The sequence below is a fragment of the Aythya ferina genome, assembly GCF_964211825.1.
Source record: "Aythya ferina genome assembly, chromosome: 1".
Classification (NCBI taxonomy): domain Eukaryota; kingdom Metazoa; phylum Chordata; class Aves; order Anseriformes; family Anatidae; genus Aythya; species Aythya ferina.
In genome coordinates, this window is record NC_140296.1 from 85,731,737 (window position 1) to 85,747,932 (window position 16,196).

A 16,196-nucleotide genomic window follows, 5' to 3' on the forward strand; every position below is an offset into this window, starting at 1 on the left:
TCTTATTTCAGTAACCTCCAGGTCTTCCTAAGGAAGAATATGTGGGGCTGTGTAGGTCTTGCAAATTGATCCACTTTAAAAATCTGTAGAAATGATTTATGCTGAGGAGTTCAATATAGACTACTGTGAATATTTAAAGGGTTGGATGTAAACAAATATATAGATGAATACAGACAAAACTGCTGAGCAGAAGAAAAAGAAAAAAAAGGAAAAATTTAAGTGGTTACCTTATGTCAGACTACTTTAATACTTCTATAAGCAAGTATTTTTCAGCACATAGAGGGAGATTTTGCACATTTTAATTATTGCTTTTCAAAGAACAACTGTTCTTTCTGCTAATATACTTTTTTTTTTTTTTTTTCCATCTCAGTCTATTTAATTTCCTTGAATTTATTACTTTCATTAGAGATCAGTAAGATGTCTACTAATTGCCCAACTTTTAGCCAAGCCAATATTACAAAAACGTGGTGTTGTTAACCCCATCTGACATTCTTTATTTAAGAATTTATCTTTTTGTTATTTATCTTACCAATTACCACAACCTGTTTTTTCTGTGTTCAGCTCCTGTCTTTTTCCATTTGCATATTTCCAAAACATAAACAGCAGAAGATGCAAATTATTGATAATTAAATAAATAGACAGGGTGTGGAAAGGATAAGTTAAAGCATATCTGCAGACCTGTGAAGAAAACAATTTATAGAGAACAATACAAAAGTAGAAATGTCTACAAATGAGATAAATCTGTTATAGTAAAAGCATCTTAAGGTGCATTTGCAATAATGAAAATGCTAACATGAATGCAAATTATTTCAGAATATCTGACTATTCTTAATTTCAAATTATTATTTTTTTCTCACATAATTTGTAAAATTATGGAATTCTCTTGTAAGAAGTCATTCTTGAGATTGAAAACACATTTTAGGTTTTTCTAGGTCCACTGCCAATGTTCAGCTATTCTATCAGTCACAAGCAGCTTTTAGTATGTCAGTATTTTGTTGAAAAATGACAACACTTGGAGGAGAAATTGACCAATATTTTCTTTACAAAAAGTTTAACAGGCAAAAAAGCATTTTACAAAAGGTCCAGACGTCCTTTCCAGCCTCAAACATTCTGTGATTCTGTGATTCTATGATTCTATGATTCTGAGATTCCACAGACTACATTCTTAGAAATTCTCTTTGAAATAACCACATATTCCTGAGGTATTCTTATTAATATATGGATAATGCAACAAGTACATGAAAAAGTTATATATTTTTCAGCAACACTTTCTATTCTAAAAGACTTATGTGACCCTGCTTTTAATATCTCTACAAAATTTGTTTGTGAAACGTGTTTTTGGAAAACTGCATATGATGGCTTTCTAGCACAATTTACTATACAATCGAATTTGTTTGCTTTTCCTTGCACTACATTTTTTGTTCTCCGGTATATGTTTGGTTTGGGGTATGTATTAAAGTTAATTCTCCCCATTTCTCATCTTTTCCTTTAAAAAAGGCTGATGGGAGGCAGAAAAGAGGTGCATACATCAAGGGACATACATTCACTGTGATGCTTTTTGCCTTCACATTGCTTCTTAGCATGGTATCTTTTCCAGAAAGAAATGACCATGGCATGGCTCCAGGCTTCTTCCACAACACTTTTTTTTTTTTTTTTTTCCAATTTTGTGCTTACTGATTTCTGATAGCTCAAATCCAATAGTACTTGGAAGCTAGTTGTTTTCCCAGAACTCAAGGAATGGTACATCTGTTTGTGTACTGTATGCATGTTTCATACTTCAAGTATGTTTCTTTGCTTGTTTTTCTGTTTCTGTCACAAATGAAATATAATCCTTTCAAATTTATCAGAAGAAAGTAGTCTGGCTGAACAATACTTAATTTGTAGCATATTGATGAATGTTTTTATATATTTATGAAGAATAAATATGTATTTGTGGAATTAGTTTTGGAACCCACAAGTATTTGGTAAATTTGGTTCTATCAAAATAACTATCAAAGTAATGATAGGGGAGAATCAAAACTGCTGCAAGAATTTGAAGATTTGCATTTATACATGAAGCAGCCATTTCAGTAGAATGTGTGATGTTGTCATGGTTTCCTCCACTCTTCCTTACACAAAGTGAATTTGGGAGGGATTTGCTTCTCTTTCTCATTCTCTTTATCAGTGAGTATGCTTGAAAATTATGCATATTCCTAAGTACAGAAAGTACTTTCAAATTTCGGGAGTGTTGTTTTTTAGTTTTCTTTTGTTGTTGTTGTTGTTGTTGTTGTTATTTATTTTATTTTGTTTTGGTTTCATTTTAATTTGTTTTTTACTTTCTTTTGAGCCTTCATTTTGCTGTTTTCTACATTTGCAGTTTGTGATTATTCCATTCAAAGATTAATCAAAGTTAGTGCACTACAGCCTATTAAGCTTGTCACCACTCTAGCTGAGGTACCCATTCTTTTTTATACTACCTCATATTGTGAGTTCCACAGTGATCAGCTCTAAATACTGTAATGAGGCTTGGAGTTTGTATTAGACTAAAAGGGAAAATGAGCAGCGAGGAGGGAGGCAGACGAACACCATAAACATGTTACTTCCAAAAAGTGATAGTTTTAATAATTATTTTTTTCTTTTTTAGTGTATTTTAAAAAATCCATTACTTACTTTTGGCACTGATCATCAGTAACACTTTCAATGTTACTTCCCAGGGTTATATGTTATGAACCAGTCATGAGAAGGACCTGTGACAGCTTTTGAAATTTTAGTGATTGTCACTTATAATAGTAAAAATCGTACCAGTTTGAGCTGTATTGTAGTACAATGCAATATAGAAGAAAACTCTATGTGCCACCAAGATTTCTAAGTAAACTAAATTTCCGGTACAGGCAATTTCTGGATCTTCTGTGGGAGAAGTTACATGGAAGAAAACGTCGAATATTGTGACTACGGATAACTGAGATATAGTCAATTCTGAAAGGAAATAAATTATTCTTTATGCTTTTGACGCATATTATGACTCTTTGTACATGATGCCCGGTTTTCCTCAATACTCAGATGTTGTGTTCTCTATGAATATAAAACATTTATAAAATCATGCTTGCTATAATGTATATGTATTTTTATTTAAAGTCTAAGAAATATGTAAAGGATATTTTTTTGACTTCTTTCTTTCTGGGTTTATCTGACTTTGTTTTGGAATTTAATACAGAAGCAGAAGATAGAGTCTATTGTTTATTTGTCTCAGAAAATCTTCTTCCCTGAACAAAGGCTTGCTGACCTGTCTGGGGAGGTGTTGAGTTTTTTGAGTTGATGTTTACTCCCTAAATTTTAATACTAACATAGAGGCTATTTGATTGCTGAGTATTTAAGATTATTGAATAGGGATGCTGGTCTTTATTGTCCAGTGTTCCTATACAGTGCACTGCATAACAAAGATGTGACTAATACTGCAGGATAATAACTTTTTGTTGTTGTTGTTTTCTTTCTCTGCCTAAAGGAGACTGATAATATAATAGCTGCTTTCCACAGCTGTTTGTGGACTGAAATTTTCTATTGTTATCAAAAACTGAACACAGAAGCCACAGGACTGAAATATTTTTAAGGAAATATCTTCCAATCAGAATAAGAATGAGGATTTTCTCATGATAAAAAGCTTTTCTTATTCCCTTTAAAATTTAATTTGACACCTGTAAAAGCTGAAATATATCTCATTCAATCTTTTTCTTTCTCTGTTTCCTAATAGGAATATTTCAATTTTCATCATGTTGCTGCATTTCTAAATTTTTAAGTTCAAATTATTTTGTTTTTGTTATTTCCTGGCTAAAGTGCCAACTATTTTCTTTATTTTTTTTTTCATGTCTGTAACATAGCAGGTTAAGCACTTTGAACATGCAAAGTCAGGCACATAGACCAGAAGTAAAGAGTATTTGTAAGCAAAATGAATTGTTACACACTCTACATTGCATATTCCTTTTCCACTGGGAGAGAGCCTAATTTCCTCTAAAATTGTGTTGTTTTTTTCTTTAGCACTTTTCAAGCAAGTCACTTTCTTTCTAGAAATTTAGATAACCTGTTCCTAGATTTACACTTCCTCTGGCCTAAGATATTTAATTATGAAGAGGAATCAACCAATATATTTGTTGTAAATTTGCAATGGTAGAGATTATGCAAATAAATAGTATTTCTTGCAAAAGAAACATATAGACTAATATGCTGATATTCTAGTAAGCATTAATTTCCTTACTTCATACAGTAAGCTTTTTCCAGCCACTTCTGTTTCCCAAGAAACATAAAGGAAGGGTTCTTTAAAGAAAGTGTTAACTAAAGAGAGAGAAGTGTGCTTCCCACTTACAGAATCTGAAAAAGAAACAATCTAATGTGATCTTTATTGTCTGCTACCAGTATTGCTTTTAACAATGTTTGTAATTAAAAAAAGGAGTTTTTTCATCATTTTTAAATTATTTTATGTAACAGGAGCATTATTTCCGGTAAGATGTTCTGGTTTTGGACCTTACTATAAACACACTTTATTAAATAAGTATATAAACATTTCTTCTTACAAGTAGAGTTTGGGGTTGTTGTTTCTGTTGTTGTTGTAGTTTGTTTGTTTTTTCACCAAGCATTAAATTATTGTTGTGTAGCCATCGGCTCTGGTAACATTTCTGCAGACCAAATGCTTATGATGTCTAATCTCTGTTTGCTGCCAAGTAACTCCATGCTATGTGCTAATATAACATCTGCCCTACTGGGTTTGTGTAGAAAGCTTTATTCAAAGTTTGGTATATCACCCAGGCAGTTACTGGCAGATATTGTTCTCCAGCATGTTCTCCATGTTCTTTTTATAAGGACTGTGTAACTTTTTTTTTTTTTTCTTTAAATGTGGTATGGTAGACCTTTCTGATAATCATGTTACAAAACAGAATTCTATGGAAACTAAAACTTGAGTACTTAAAATTCATACAGGCTTTGTATAAAAATAATGCAAATCTGAAATGCTCTGTGCCAGGATGTTAGCTGCCTATATGCACAGTCTAGAACCAGCCAGAACATCTGTATGTTAAACTGTAGAGCTGTGCACTACAATTTGTACAACACAGACCCCACTTCCATGATTATCCTCTCTGCATATCAACTACACAGGACACCCTGAAAATTGTCCAGATTTTCTGAACCTGACTATGAATGCAAATAGTTACTAAAAAGAAACCAGAGAGAGTTTGGTCTTTGTTATTGTGTTTCCTTACACTCACAAGAATGACAGACTCACAATTCTACTGAGACAGAACGCTGCCTCTGGTGATTGTCTGGTCCAACATCCTGCTCATAGCAAGTTCAGGTTCAGCAAGGGCAGTTTGGTCAAGGCTGTGTCCAGTCAGGATTTCAGTATCTCCAAGAACAGAGACTCCATGACCTCTCTGAGTAACCTGTTCCTGTGTGACCACCCTCACAGTGAAGGTGTTTTGTTTGTTTGTTTGTTTGTTTTATGTTCAAGAGAAATTTCCTGTATTCTTAGTAAACTCCCTGTTTAAATTTAGTAAATTTCCTGTACATCCTGTGTGTACCCATTGACTCTTATCCTGTTACTCGGCACCACTAAGAGTCTGGATCTCTCATCTTTACTCCTTCTGTCAAGTATTATTATACATGGACAAGAACTCCCTGAGCCTTCTTGTCTCCACGCTGAACAGTCCAATCTCTTTCAGCCTATCCTTCATATGTCAGATGCTCCAATCCCTTAATTATCATTGTGGACCATCACTGAATTTGTCTCATTTTGTCTATGTCTCTCTTGTACTGGAGATCCCAGCATAGGATCCAGCACTCCGGATGTGTTTCTTGGGGGCTGAGCAGAAGGGAAGAATCACCTCCCTACATCTGTTGGCAACACTCAGCTTAATGCAGCCCAAGATGTCATTGACATTCCTTGCTGCAAGGGCACAGTGCTAGCTCATGTCTGATTCATTCCCAGATCCTTCTCTTCCAGGCTGATTTCAACTGCTCAGCTCACAGCCTCTGCTGAGACCTAGCGTTGTTACTACCTAGGAGCAGAATTTTCATTTCCCCTTGTTGATAAGGTTCCTGTTAGCCCATTTCTGGCTAGCCTGTCACGGTCCCTCTGAACGTCAGCACACCCATCTGCTACTATGCTCATCAACAACTCCTCCCAGTTTTGTGTCATCTGAAAACTAGCTGAAGGTGCACTCCATCCCATCATCCAGGTTACTTCTTCACTAATGAAGAAGATAAACAGTAGTGGGCCCAGTATCCAAGGGCTACAACACCAGTGGTGCCACCAGCTCAACTTTGTGCTCTTTATCACACTGCTCTGAGCTCAGCAGTTCAACCAGTTATCAGTCCACCTCACCGTCCACTTAGTCAAATTTTCGTCATTTTGCCAGTGAAGATGTGAAAACAGTGCCTTGCTGAAGACAAAATGAACAACATTCACTGCTCTCTTCTTATCCCCAGAGCTAGCCATCTCATCACTGAAGACTATCAGATTGATTAAGCAAAATTTCTCCTTTGTAAATCCATGCAGACTGTTGCCAATAATCTTCTTGTCCTTCATGCATTTGGAAATGGTTTCCAGGCTATTTTCTCTAGCATCTTCCTAGGGATCAAGGTGAGGTCGGCCAGTTTGTGTTCCCCAGATCCTCTTTCTTGCCTTTCTCAAAGATGGTAGTGAAACTTGATTTCTTATAGTCTAAAATAGCCCAGCTTGAAGGCAAAAAGCCTGCCATAATAGAGCAGATCTAAAATGTCTGCCTAAGAGTACCAGAGTGTTAATTTGCACTCAGATCAAAGTTAAAAATAAATAAATAAAAATAAAATAAACTGATTGCAAAAGTAGAAAATAAAGATTTTTTCTCGCTTAATTTTTGAGTCACAAGATATGATACTATGTTCAAAATTCTAGCAGAACAGAGGCAGATTCAGAAGATTTAAATCACTGAAATGACTTGAAAAGTAAATGAAAAAGGTATACAGATCCATGACAGAACTGGAACAGAGAGAATGAGAACAGGTTGCCTTTTAAATCATGTGATTTTGAAATAGAGAAACAGAATTAAAATGTTGAATACAAATCCTAAAGGAGGAAAGTCAATGCCATTAGTAAGAACTTTAATTGCAAGGCTTCTAAATGTCAGCTGGAAGGATGTCATCAATGTCATCAATGGAAGGATGGAAGTGGTCAGGGTGCATAAGGTCCTATTCCCTTTATAAGGCCTCCTCAGAGACTGAGAAATCATATTCTGAAATGTCAGTATTATCAGCAGAAAGATTTAATTATGGAAAAAGTCTAGAGTATCTAGAATTTGTATTCAAAGGTCATGGGCTACAGTATTTCCAAGAACTATCTGCCTGAACTTATTCTCTCTCTTTCTTTCTCTCTCTTTGTCTGAGAAAGTAGTAAAAGCACTTCAGGAGGAGATTCACACATATTAATATTCATTTTGTAAAACCAGTGTCCTACAATAAATATGGATTAAAGAAAATACACTCCAGTTAATTTAGGTTTGGCATCTAAATCTGAGAGAGATTGTTATACAAAATAACTAATCATAAATGGAAAGTAATGTTAAATTTGAAGGTAAAAATTTAAAGATTGTGTAAGAATCAAGAAAAAGAAAAATCAATGAATAATAAAACTCCAAATTCAACTGAAAAGGGGGAAAGTCAGGCTGAACAAGATATTGTAGGTATCCCTGATTAATTGGACAATGCAATGATTATTAAAGTGAGATTTACTGGAAGTCATCCAGAAGGCATAGAAAAGTATTTTTTAAGAAAATAAGTGTTTGAGTTAGTTACAGAGAATATAATGGTATTATACTTTTTTATTTTTCTTCCACCTATACTTCAATTTAGAGACAAATGAAAAGAGAATAGACTAAAGGAAGTTATGTAAGAAGGGGATGATATGCAGAGAAAATTTATTAATGTGTGTGGCAGGATGCTTGCTTGACATTACATCATAGAATCATAGTATCATTAAGGCTGGAAAAGACCTAAAAGATCATCTGGTCCAACCATCTACTATCTACTACAATGTCACCCCCTAAACCATGTCCCTAAGTACCACAGCCAACCTTTCCTTAAATCCCTCCAGGGACAGTGATTCCACCACCTCCCTGGGCAACCCATTCCAATGCTCTGTCTCGTCATTTCCATCATGAACCTCCCCTGGTGCAACTTGAGCTCATTCCCTCTAGTCCTATCACTAGTTATCTGAGAGAAAAGGTCGACCCCCAGCTCCCCACAACTTCTTTTCAGGTAGTTGTAGAGAGCAATAAGGTCTCCCCTGAGCCTCCTCTTCTCCAGACTACACAAACCCAGTTCCATCAGCTGTTCCCCATAGGACTTGTGTTCCAGGCCCTTCACCAGCTTTGTAGCTTTTCTCATTTGTTCATGCAAACCTCATGATTTATATAACTCTCTGTTTTGCTTCATTAATATATAATCTATTCAGATAGCCCAAATGTAAAGTATACTGCATATGTTTCTGTTTGAGTCACAAGCCTTACACAAGATTTGTAGAGCTTCACAGCCTAACAATGGCATCTAAACACACAGATGAAAGAGCAAAAAATACTCTAATTGGTTCAAAATACCCCAAAGTATTTACAGTAAGGGTCATAGATCCCTCAGAAAATCATGAATATGGGCTGCCAGACTTAAAAAGTGATAGAAGACCATCTCCAAAAGATTTTAATTTGTCTTGGAATAGACGCAGTAGTTTAACTGAGGTCAGCTGGATTTATTTCATCCTGTTTTCACATGGCTGAAAAGACCATGTGAAAAGAAATCTCTGTGTAGATAAAACTGTAGAACAATCTAAATTCAAACCAGGAGCACAGTAATTGAATACTAAAACGTTAATTGCAGAGGTGTTCTTTGTCCTCAACTTATTTTGTCTTCCAGTCACCATTACAAGCGCAGAAAGAATAGTTAGAGGCTGAACAATATGCCACATCCCACTGACATGGTTAATAAGAGTGCCCTGTAGCATGTGATAAGCAAGAGGTGTGGGGCTCTTCCTCAAGGAATATAAATACTGTTATGCAAAATAATCCACTTAGGGCACTCTGGCATGAGCATGAACCAAAGGCCTCATGTTAGCCAGTAATATAAACATGACAAAACAAAATTCCTGCTGAGTGAAGTGCTGCTGAGCTTCACCAATAAGCTTAAATTTTGGAGAATCTCCTGGTTAAAATGCTCCTAGATATGTGGCTTTATTCTTCTGTTAAGAAGAGCATTTATTTTAATTAAACACACATAATATATCAAACGTTCATTTAAGACAACAGCAACAACTACCATGTTCAACATTTCTCATTTATTAGAGATTATCTGATATCTCTTAGGTGGAAGGGGAGGAACAAACTGAAGAGACCATGCAGACAGACCACTCTTCAGCATGACATCCTTTTCATAGAGCTACATAGAAAGTCTCATTTCAATAATCTTGCTTTAGGAATTACTGTTTCACAGAAAATAAATAAATAAATAAATAAATAAATAAATAATGTTGCAATGCTTAGAAACTTTACGGAAGATAGAAAAATAATTTAAGAAAGATAGAAAATAATTTAAATAATTTAAATAATTTAAAAAATAATTTAAGAAAGATAGAAAATAATTTATTTTGGACATTTTACATTTTTTACCCTTTTACCCATTTTATTTTATTTTATTTGTTTATACTTTTTTTTTTTTTTTTTTTTGTATTTTGTGTATCTTTTGTGTATCTTTGCAGGGTGGGGTGAGAGGGTTGTCCATACAAGAACATTCTCTTAAGATCAAAGCCCTGCTTTCTTCCTTCCTCTCTGCTTTGTTAGAACAAAATATGAATTTTAAATCTTCCGCACAAAGAACTCTTCCATACTGTCAAGATATTAGGCTGATATTTCAGTCAGTGTTTTAACTACATATATTGTTTGGTTCTTTTGTATTTCAAGACATTAGTATCTGCAATGAGAGCATTTTGATTATGAGAACCTTTTCCTTGGAGATTGCTGGAAAATGCCACTGTGTGTTCAAGAAAATTACCAGATAAAAAGAGCAATATATACATCTTCTACAGTCATAGGGGTAGTGTAAATGTCACAACATATTCGATTAGATGTGAGTATGTAATTAAAAAACAACATCTAGATGCATCTGTTCTCCTCCAGTATTCAACCTGATGTTGATCACAGGGGACTCACAAGCTTAAAACATTATAAAGAGCTTCCTGGCAAACCTTTCAACTTCATGCTGTCTCATAAGTTTTCATTTTTCAATGCTTCTCCCTTTCCCAACATACCTCATTACAACTTTTTTTTTTTTTTTTTTTTTTCGTAACAATAGCATCTTTATTTGCATAACAATGTCATAGTAAAAAATATTAAATATTTATTATTTATTAACTTTATTACTTACCACCTTACATGCTACTACAGTTTAATACAGGAAGTGCTGGGCTTCCTGTGTAGTAATGTAAATTTACTGTACTGCATTACATAGTACTATACATTGATTACTGAAGAGGAGAGGAGAGGAGAGGAGAAGAGAGGAGAGGAGAGGAGAGGAGAGGAGAGGAGAGGAGAGGAGAGGAGAGGAGAGGAGAGGAGAGGAGAGGAGAGGAGAGGAGAGGAGAGGAGAGGAGAGGAGAGGAGAGGAGAGGAGAGGAGAGGAGAGGAGAGGAGAGGAGAGGAGAGGAGAGGAGAGGAGAGGAGAGGAGAGGAGAGGAGAGGAGAGGAGAGGAGAGGAGAGGGGAAAGGGAAAGAAAAGAAAAGAAAAGAAAAGAAAAGAAAAGAAAAGAAAAGAAAAGAAAAGAAAAGAAAAGAAAAGAAAAGAAAAGAAAAGAAAAGAAAAGAAAAGAAAAGAAAAGAAAAGAAAAGAAAAGAAAAGAAAAGAGGAAAGAATATTACCTTATTTTGGAAAAACAAACAAACAAACAAACAAAACAGTAGAATGAATTAGGTATGAGAAATAAAGACAATTTTCATTAATATGCCCTCATCAATAGGATTGGTTGGTGATTTTATAGTATGTGGTAAAGAGAAGACAATGAGAAAGGCATAAACTGAAAAAAGAGGCAGAATTTTTGTCTCTAAATGCAAGATTTATGGAACATTTCAGCAGATAAAAGCTGATCTTCAACCAGTCATTGTGATAACTAAGTCACATTTAGGAGTCCGTTTGTGATCATATGCTTCATGCATATATCTTTATTATCCTTATATGGATCTACCCTCAGTTTGAACTGCTTGAATCAGGGTATAATGAGGCTTGTCCACACACAGTGAGGCAGATTTCAGAGTGGGACTGCTGTGAAATTCATGGTATATGTGATTTTAAATGATGTCTGTGTGAATGAAAACTAATCTGTTTTTAACTAAAAGATTATATTTACATTATTAGAAGCCTCAAACACGTATGAAGAATTTCCCTTTAATAAAAGATCTGGCCATATATTGATTTTTGAAAGACTATTAACGTCCCTAGTGGTATATCTGAATAGGTAGGTCTGCTTTAAAAGAATTAAACAAACAAACAAACACACAAACACTTGCATGCATTATTTTTATTATTTTTGCATTGCATAAGTTTTGTTATGCTCACAATTACTCAAGAGATAATATCCAATCAAGAATATCCAATACTGGATAGTATTGAGATCTCCACGTGGACAGTGACTGTGTATAATATTGTTTCAAGACTGAAGGTTCAGGCTGAACATATTCATATTTAGTTTTATTGCAGTCTACCAGATGATCTTTGAGGTCTTTTCCAACCTTAATGATTCTATGATTCCATATGCTGCTGCTATAGGGGGAGTCTTATTCCCAGAGTTGTGGCCTCTGGCCTATGCCAAAATAACAAAATGAAGAGAGGAACAGAAAAGTAAATAGTAATGAGGCAAGTAAAGACGTGGCATATCTTTCTGAACTGTTGGATGAATTCAGACAAATAACGTGGACTTCAAGAAAATAACTCCATCTTTTTGGTTTCCTTTAATTTCAGAGTAGGAATATATACATATATATATATATATATGTATACTTGCATAATAATACATTATTTTTTCCCTATTTAATCCTGTACTGTATTTGTAATATATTCTAGGGCCATTCTAGTCATTCTCTCTAAAAGCAAACTGAGTTCATAAACAGAAGAGGTTTAATCTCTTTGCATTACTTCACGTCTCAAAATGGTCAGAAGGTTTTTCATTTTCAGAAAATAAATTTTACTTCAATGAAATAGCTGAACAAAACAGTTCTAAAATACAGAAAACTAAAAATGACAAAGCAAGGCAAGCATTCTTGGGAATTTATTTTCTTGCAGGAATTGTCCTGGCTTTCCAGCCAAGAAATTGCCTTTCTGAGTTGTAGACAACTCCACACAGTCCTGTCTGCCCCTAAGAAATGAAGACTGTTTGTTATCATCAGAATTTCCTAAGAAGAATCTGAATGCTTTGTAAAGCAGACATATACATAAATCTTTGGCTTGTGCATTTTTTTATTTATTATCAGGCTTGTAAGCTTTGAAACAACGTAATTTTTTGGTGTCCATATTAGTGACATTCTTATGTACATTCCAGATTCCTTTTCTTCATTGGCTACATGAATTTCTAAAAAGTGCCCAGTCTCTTCAAATAACTGAAATTTGAATAGAGCAAATGTATTATGTGACCACAGACAGCTAAAGTTAAAGATGTAGCTTAGAAAGAGAAGTGTGGAAGGAGGCAATGTAAAAATATCATCTTCTGGCTAGTTTCCAGCTGTGTGACTGATTGCAGTGGCTCTCAGGTTCATTACCATAAGACAAATTTTCAATGCCTTTTAGAAGTACATCCATTCTGATAGACATAGAATGTGAATTTTGGTACTTTCTCTTTGTGCACGATCAATCTATCTGCAGCTGAACAATACCTCTAAAGTTAAATATTAGTTTTAATACAGTTTCAGAGTTGGTAACTCCACATATGATTTTATTTGTTTTTGTTTGTTTGCTTTAGTTTGGTTTGTTTTTAATGAAAATAAAGTTTGACACATATTTGTTTGTAAACCATTCAGCAGTGATTGCTCAGAAATCAAAGAAGGGTTGTAAACTTGATTTATGATCCAATATTTCTTTTTCTTTGTGAGAAGCTGACCAAACATCCCTGCCCACTTTTTTTTATTATTCTTTTTTTCTTTTTTTTTTTTCTTTTTTTGAGAGAGTGACCCACCAGTTTTTGTTAACTTTACCTAGAAATTTATTGACTGTTAAGTGGGGGATGAGATAGAGGAAGAAAGAAGTAGGTGTGAGAGAGGAAGGGAAAGGAAAAGGGGAAAGATGGGAGGGGAAGAGAGATAATGTGAATCCATGCATCTGTAGAGAATAATGTCCAGGAATTAAATTTCTTTCCAAGGAATTTGACAATGCCTTGTGTAAGAACAAGCATAGGGATATGAACACTGTTCTCCCTGTGTGACAATCACGTAGATTGTAGTGGGAAGAGGACCATCTCTCTATTTTTTGAAAACATTCAAAAGAATTTTGTTTCTTTGCATGTAGTACAGAACAGGAAGTGCTTTGAAATCATGAATGTCTTTGTAGGATGTAGATACTACTGCCTTCCTACTACTATTCATTAAAAATAAAAGGACTACTTAACTTCCTAAGAGGCCAAGTATTGTTGTGAGTTTAGTATACATATTTTTTAATTTCTTGCCATTTAGTAAAAAATTAGGAAGAAAGGAATAAATTCTGGTTTTGTTGTCCAGTTTACCAGATATCTGTATCTGAATATACCCTTCTGAAAAATGTGTTCATGTTGAATAGCCTGTGGATTGACTCAGTTAAGAATACACATCCCGTGGTCTGAAGGATATGAAACAGCAAGTAAGAGACAACAGGTCTACTTCAGGGTTTCTAAACTATAGAAGGATTGCATAAACTCTGTGCTGCCAATAAATGTTGTTATCTGCAGACAGTGTAAACCTGAAAGGGAGAGGGGTGGCTGGAAAACTTCTCACCTCTGAATTGGTCTACATGGATTAATTGCCCGGAAAGCATGCATATATTTGTAGTCTAATAAATAAATAAAAGCCAAGTGGTTAAAGCCTCTTTAGTAAGGAGGATGGTGGCTGCAAACTAAATGGCAACTTCCTTGTACTCTCCCTTAGTTGCCTGCTCCTTCTTCCACTGGACATAAACTCTCTTTTTCTCCTAAATACACAACGAATGTTCCCTGCTCAGCCATGCCAGTTTTCTTCCCTGACGGCTCATCTTATGGCATGCGGGAACAGCCTGCTCCAGTGCCTTTAAAAGACTGTGCCTTAAAAGACTTCGTTCTTGAGGAGAGTCTAGCCTTTCTGGACCCCTCTGCCCTTCAGGACTGACTCCCAAGGGACCCTCCCTACCAGTGTCCTGAACAATTCAAAGTTTACCCTCCAAAAGTCCAAGGTAGCAGTTTTACTGAACCCCCCCTCCTGACCTCACCAAGAATATGTACATACATATATATATTATATATATATATATACACACATGGACAGGAAAAGTTGTGATTAATGGGGATGCACTGAAATGTGTGGGACCCAACCATAGATGGTATGTAATAATGGGTAGATGGTATGTAATAATGGGTGAATATTTTCCTGGTTTTGGCTGGGATAGAGTTAATTTTCCTCCTAGTAGCTGGTATGGTGCTTTGTTTTGGATTGAGAATAATGCTGATAACACATGGACATAAGCCAAGCACTTTTGAGCTTCTCATGCTGTCCTGCCAGTGAGGCTGGGGGTGCAGCATGAGCTGGGAGGAGACAGACCCAGGACAGCTGACCCAAATTGGCCAAAGGGATATTCCATACCATATGACATCATACTGAAGAATTATTTAATAACTTCATATTTTTCTTCAAGTATGACCCATCTACATGCTACTAGTATGGGATAACTTGTACTTATTCATTTAGAAATATGAAGCTCTTAGAGGCCTGAAGTACAAGACCACAAAAGTAATGTCTGTCTTTGCTTAAACTGGAAGAAATACTGTTTTCTAATCTACTCATTTGTTGTATTCAGATGAACTCAATCAGTTAATATATCTTTACTTACAATGAGAAAACTTTGTTTGCTTGAAGAGTCTCAAAACAGATTGAGAACAACAGTGACTCAGAAAACATTATCTGATGAATGGTAATTGAATTGAGAATGACGGAACTGCATAACTAAATTTAAATTCATAGTGGATGATTTTTTTTTAAATGGCAATCTGCTGATAAATTAAGGGCCTTTGTGGAGAAGTTAAGAATTGGGAATGACTAATTTTGCAGTTTAAGAAAAAAATATATCTCACTAATTTGAATACTTTTCCCTTCCACCCACTTTAGCCCCCAAGGAAAAGAAAAGAACAAAAAAAAATAGAGAAAGCTAAAATGCATTCAAATCAGTGTAAAGAAAAGTAACAACCTAGGGATATTGCCTAAAAGTCTTTCACAGCTGCAGTCTCTCTGTAAAGTCTGTAATGCAGAATGATTTCCTCTAGAAAGTAGAAGCTGTTGCTGGAAAATGAACTGAAAGAAGGTCTTTGGACCAAATCCAGCTCTTTTCCCTTCCTTGAAGAGATATTTTGATTCAGCACTAGCACTGAACATCTAAACACAACATCTAAAACATCAGTTGGGTGGGTTTATGCTCTGGTCAGATAAGGGAAAACCTCTTTAAATCCAAAAGAAAACATTGATAATGGATCCATTCTGTACTTGCTGCACTATTAGTATTAATACTGTAGATATTAAAGGGCACTGATAATTTAATCAAAGAGTAAAGCAAATGTAGCAAATAAAAAACAACTAAAGCTCTCCCTTAGTTCAGCTGACAGGAGATGAGCATGTTTAGTAGATTAAACCCACATACATGGATGTGTGTGTGTGTCAGTAAGAAAGGAAGCAGTGATTTGACAAGTTTGAGGGAGAAAATATTGTACAGTTATACCAGACTGTCAAGAGTACTTTAAATCTCTGACAGCCCATAATCTATGTTAAAGACTGAAATATGAATTAATGTTGAAAAGCTAAATATCAAAATATTCCAGGGGGCAAAAGGTTGGAGATTTCCCATGAACACTTAGTAATCATTTTAAAGGAAAAAAAAAAAAAAAAGGTTCTTTCAATACTTTTAATATATCATGCACTTGTCTGTCAGAGATCAGTAAAGTGCAGACTTCCTAACAG

General features: G+C 35.0%; 1 protein-coding gene across 4 annotated transcripts in view; it reads left to right on the forward strand.

The window, feature by feature from the left end:
* Positions 1-16,196, forward strand: part of IL1RAPL1 (interleukin 1 receptor accessory protein like 1) — a 773,813-nt gene that overhangs the window by 566,901 nt on the left and 190,716 nt on the right. The window lies entirely within an intron of this gene.